Below are 6,595 nucleotides of genomic sequence, written 5' to 3'. Positions count from 1 at the left end.
TTAGTGGTTGTCGGATTCTTTGTTTCAAAATCACTTCTTACAGGCCGGACTATACGTCGTCGTTGAAACAGACCTTGAGTTACTGAAACGGTTGTTCAGAAACATCGATGTTTTTTGGCAAAGATTTGTATGCTATGATATTATAATATTGAGCAAAGATGTTTTAAAACATCGTTGTTTTCTAGTCGTAATTTATCTCTATCATGTCGATTGCTTGAAGGTTGGAGATACTTTTTTATTCTACCATATTTTTGATAGGAATCTATTTATATACTGAAAATTTTTGGTTTTCATTTAGTTACTTTTAAAAAAAAAATGAAAAATTGGGATAAATCATCGTTGTATAGAAAACATTGGCTTAAAAACATCGATGTTTAGAAAACATCGGCTTAAAAACATCGATGTTAAAAACATCGACATCGATGTCGCATCCCTAAATACCGGTAAGTGAATGTACAAAATATTCTCAGTTAAACTGATGAAAAGGGGTTGGTTTGTTCAGTTAAAATAGGAAATGATTAGGGAAGCTCAGTTAATTCATTAAAAATGAACTTTAAATTTTATAAAATGTGCTGTTTTTATTGTTAAACTAAATTTAAAAACTTATATATATGTAGTTAGATATTCAGTTAGTCATAACATTTGTTTTATTGGGAGGGAGAGTTGCTCATATAATAAATCTCTAGACGGTCTAGAGTATGCTTCGAATTAAAATATTTTATCTCTTTAAGCCTTAATATTGAGGTTGGTAGGGGATATGGTGAGCAAATATCTGATATCTGTGGTTGATATGATAAAAACAATACAGTTGATTAAGAGTGTTTATGCCTGGCGGACGAAAGTGTTTCAATTCGACTCTAGGTTCCGTTACTTGGTCTCTTATTTTATCTCTGTCTTATTTAAAAAATATAATGAAGTTGCATTTTTAATGCTTTATTAATTAATAGTTTTATTAATAATAGTTTTATATAAGACAGGTCTAATTATAACTTCGTATATCTGAATTATCACTTTGAATAACTAATCGGTTGTAGAGGATGATGTTTACTAATTTCATATCATTAAAATAAATTAAAAAGTGAAAATTTCCTCTATTGTTGGTTACAATAGATTGAATTGAAAATTGATAAATTGAACATTTGAAATATTTATAAAGAATGAGTGGAAATCGAAAAAGGTCTGGCGCCAGGCGTCAGCATAGAACTGTTGGTTCAAAGATGTGTTTAAGTTTAAGTAGCAGAAAAACAATAAACTATATTTTTAAGAGTGAATTGATTAGGTGAGTGTACTATTACTTTTTTATTTTATAAAATATATTTTAAATAAACTTGATGAAATACATTGTTTAATTTCTAGTTTTAATTAGTTAAAAAAAAAACACACGACTTGTGAAAGTGGTAAGAAGGGAAAAAGTATGTATATTGTTCTGCTCTTATTTTATAGCCTGGCCTCTATTCGCATCATTGAGTAAAAATAAAATTTTGAACGAGAAATGATTAAAGTAATTATTTCATTATGTCATTAAAATTAAGTTGGAAGTATAAATTCTTTTAAAATGTTTGTGACTGATAAAAATAATAGCGATATTTGAGATACATTTTATTTAAAAGGAAATCACTGGACGGTGAGGTAGTACTACTCAGTCTTAGTGGTGAATTGGTAACGCTCTATTCCAGGAGGAGGGTTGTTGATAATTCAGACGGGGCATGACCAGGATAAGAAGCAGTATCCCCGAAGTAGAAATAGGCTGCAACCAGCATTACAGGATTGTCTTTGTACTGAGTATACCGTTGTATTTTAAGGGGCTTACTTCTACTCTGTCCCAGAGTTGGGAACTGATTTTGTATTCAAATAATTTTTCATTCGACTAATTTTTTATTCGATTGAAATAATATTTTAAATATTCGAATAAAAAAGTATTCGGATTGCTTAGTCGTATTTTTATTCGAATAAAAATTCATTCGTCTCTCGTCAATCGAATTAATAATTCGAATAAAAAAGTATTCGTCTCTTGTCAATCGAATAATTTTTGCCCAACTTTGCTCTGTCCTAGGAGATTTGGTTACCTGTTACGCTGTTTTTTAATATTAATTTTGTTGTTTAATTCAATCCTAACAACATACGCCGTTAACATATGTGTCCTACCTGTAAAAAATAGTCCAACTGCAGCATCTCAAACTCTGCAGTCACACATGGAATTCATTGAGGAACGGTGTCAATTACTGGATAATAGAAATAAATCCTTAACATTACCATAAGATCACTTTACACTCCGTCGTAAACCTCTACTCTCCTGCCCTGCTGTATTTATTTTTAATATTTTATTATATATACGCCTGTCGAACATTTCCGCTACTTAGGACTCCATCTTGACAAGAGACTTACTTGAAACATCCATACTAGATTGAAACAAGTAGTTACTAGATTCCGGTTATTACACTTACTTGACAAACTACACAAAGGGCTCTAAGGAAAACTATCAAATTCCTCCCGTTTTATTCTTTAAATTCAAAGTCCTTAAAGATCCTTACGTCACAAATAAAATTATCCATAAAAACCTCAACATTCCATTTGTTGCATATCAGACCCGTAATAGATATACCTTCTAGATTTTGCATCCCAAGATATTCCCAAGACGTAGGTTAGAAATGAAGATAGGAGCGGGACCTTCTAAATTACAAAAGTAAATGAAATGCTATATTGGGTGGTTCCTTCACGTGATATTATCATCTGTTATGTCTAAAACATCATCACATTTATTTATTAAATTTTATTGTACAGGTGTAAATTTCGAAAAAAAAATAATAAATGTATTTTAGCATTGCTCTGGATAAATGAAGTTTGTTGCGTCCTTATAATCTTCATTTTCAATGGAATGCAATACTTATGTCTCAACTCACTTAAGCTGGCCCGACAGAAGTCGTATAGACTCTATCACCTGCTCACCTCACAGCAGATCTCGCTCCGCCTCAAGCTGAAGATCTACAAGGCCTTTATACGTCCGACTCTGCTCTATGGTGCACCACTCATGCGACACCTCTACAAGACCACGTTAACCAAACTGCAGAGCTTCCAGAATTCCCAGCTTCGTCGAATAGTCAGAGGAACCACACTCCAACGGGCCAGGAAGAGGGTAATCCGTGAGGAACTCCAACTACCTTCTGTGCCGGAATACATAGGCCATAGGCACATCAAATTCTTTGATGGGCTGAAAGCCTGTCTAATCCCCTATTCAGAGAAATCGCACCTCCCCCAAGACCTGGGAGGTGGCAAAGCACGGTCCCCTTGGTCAACGTCCTCGCCGAGGGAAGGACTTCTGGCCTGAAGTCCCCCACACCTCAACACCACCAGCCGGAATGGTCCCTTACATTCTTTGTAAGCCCCCGGCTATCAAGCCAAGAAATGTAAAACCGCCTTCAGCAGACCATGTTTTTGCTCATCATATGATGCCGTAAGGCAAAACAAGAAAAATTGTTAAAATGTATTATATATATTATTTATGTATTATATATGGTTTGTATTTGTATATATCTGAAAATAAATGAGGTTTTGAAAATTAAAAAAAAATGTATAAACTCGACAAACTTTCTAGGGCCGCCCGTAGGGACATGACGGCTGTGCGGGTTGGGGTGCAGGTCCATGTGTGCTCGGTTCGGAAGGTTGTGGGTTCGATTTCCACCTGGGGCAGTTAAACATTCATTTTTCGGCGGTCCCGAAAATGAATCTTGACACTCCCACCTCGGTTAGTATGCGGCGGCAACCTAGGTAGCTGTCAGGAGTTGGCAAAAAGGACCACGAGGTTTGCCGGACTTGTTCTACCCACCAAAATACCAGTATCGGTACCAGTAGGGCCGCCCGTAGCTCAGTGGTTAAGACACAGTCTTACCAATTCGAAGTCTATTGGCGGTGCCGGTTCGAATCCGGCCTGGGGTGTTGACTTTTTTCATTGAGTGGTAGTCCCACAAAATGAAAATCTTTGACCCCCAACCATGGTTAGGCAGTGTAGGACTCCTATGGGGGTCTTGGCCGAAAAAAACAAAACAATCTTTCTATTAATTGATCTTTGAGTAGTTTGATATTGGTACCATGTTGATTTAATTTGTACTTTATTTTTGTAGTTTTTTTTTTATTTAAAAAGTATATCATTTGGATTTTATGAATTTTTATGAAGATTTAGATGATTATTCCTTCAATGAATCTTGTCGCTGACAATAGCTAACATGTTTTAGCCGATACCCTGAGGAAGAAGGCAGCCTGCCTCGGTCCTCGTCGATCGACAGCATGGTCGAAAGCCGGGCCTGCAATCCCTTGAGCAGGAAGCTTCCGTCGCCGCTTCTACCGTCCCGGCCGCAGATGCCGCTCAGCCCATCGGTCGCCAGGAGGATGAAGGGTCATCGGGCCGTCAATGGTAAGTATTCCATAGTAGTCTATCTTTACATTAAGCTAAGGAAATAGTAAACAAACTCTACGATATATTAACCATAAGTTTTTTTTTTTATATTTTATAATTTAAATTTATGTTAAATACAAAATAATATTACGTTGACGATTAGTTTCATCTGTCAGCGGTTAACAAAATTTGGTTTTATTATTACACTAAACCCCTGGAAATGATACAGATACAGAGAACATATAGATCATCCAATAAATCTGTGGATAGAGATATCGACATTTCTTCAGGATGATCTATATGTCCTTTGTATCTGTATAATTAGCAGTGGTTTAGTGTAATAATAAAACCTACTTTTATACAGCCAGAATTGTCCTGAGATATTGATGCAGATCCTCAAATAGCAGAGGTGGATGCTATACGTTTTATTTATATCTTGAAAATGGTCGGTCCGAGATTAAAACATTTGGAAATATACACTCGTCAAAGTAACATGTTTGAGGCTGTTTTAGGTGAGGGAGGCTTCACCCAGACAAGATCGAAACTGTATAGGCGCCGGTTTGTTTCCAGCCTGGGCGGGTTGAGTTATATACGTTAATGCCCTACAGAACGAAATCTCGTCCTGCCTTCTGAGGTTAGGGAAGGGTGATAAATCCCCTCTCTCCCCGTTTATTGGAAATAGTCAACACTTACCTCTTTCTCTCTAAAATGTGAAGTTTTGCGTTTTGTATGAATAAATAAAAATCAGACCATTTGTTGTATTACATTCATGCATATACCATGCCTAAAAAAAAAAATACATATTTTTTTTTATATATCTTGGTGTAATAATTCTAGAATACTTTATATTTTCCTTTTTATCAGCCGCAACACAGTGTGCCTAATTACCAATCTGGTGAGAGAAAATTAAGGGTTCAGGAATTAAATCTAGACCCGGTTTTAGCCTAGATACGTAATCTGGTGTCACACTCAGAGAGTAATTCATTTTACTAAAATACTGTAATTTAATTTAGCAATCTACACGTAAAAACTTTTTTTTTAAATATAAAAATTAAATTAAATTTAAATTACTCTTTTTTTTTTCCGGCCAAGACTCCCATTGGAATAAAATACTCTTAAACTGATTTTAAATATAATATTGAACAAATTGGTTATTCAATGAAATTTTCAAATGAATGAAATCTATATTAGAATAATTTATTCCTCAGCTTTATAAGAACACAAAAATAAGAACGAAAAATTTGCCAATTTACTTCTAAAAACCTCGTTTTAAAAAAAATAATTACCATAAAAATGGTATGTAAATTAAATTAAATTTATATTTAAAAAAAATCAATTCTGCGAAGCATCTGGTGTCTTTAGATGAAAAACACGATGTCAACTAATTTGTGACCCATATAGGTGATTCTCAAACAACGGATTAAAGTGGTTTTATGTATTACTCACAGGTTGTTTGCAATACGGCCTTTTTGATCTCTGGATACATTTATTTTTAATAAATAAGATGTAATAATTATACTAAAATGTTTTAATAATATTCTACTAGCCTAGGCATTTCAGTTCTCATTACCCCATTATTACCTTTATTATGTTATAAATAATCTCATTACCATTATTATAATGGCATTGAGCTACATTTTTCACATTCAATTTCATCTTTATTCTATTTCCATATATCCCTCGGAAACGTTTTCTATTTTATTTAGATCCGAGTCAAAAGCTTAAAAAAATTGTTTCAATTCTTTTTTTATCGTTTAAAAGAGAATTCTAGAGGATATATTTTTCTTATAAAAAAGGTCCTGAAAAGGAAATTATTGCCGTGGACAAAAAACAACTAAAAAAAAGACATTTTAATGACATCTGGTATTCTAAAATATTGTGCTAGCCTTGGTCGTCACCTTCGCTACCATCTCTTATTCATTACGCGCCCAAAGAGAAAAAATTAGGCTTTTATTTATGATATTTGTAGCTTGATCTAGATCATGATCATCTGTTTTAATATGTTTCTTTGGATTTTATTATAATTAATTAATGTTAACTTTGTAAAATGACATCTTAGACGTATAATAATTGGTCCGTAATTATATAAAGTGATTTTTTAAAGTTCGTTTTATCATTGTCTGATGTCGTTTTTCATTGTCTGATGTGAATTTACGTTGTCGTGAATGTTTAAATTTAAGATTTTTTATTAAATTATACTGATAA

This window comes from Halyomorpha halys, unplaced genomic scaffold (genome assembly GCF_000696795.3).
Source record: "Halyomorpha halys isolate HHAL.00 unplaced genomic scaffold, Hhal_1.1 Scaffold1091.1, whole genome shotgun sequence".
NCBI lineage: Eukaryota > Metazoa > Arthropoda > Insecta > Hemiptera > Pentatomidae > Halyomorpha > Halyomorpha halys.
This window is presented reverse-complemented; position numbering follows the sequence as displayed.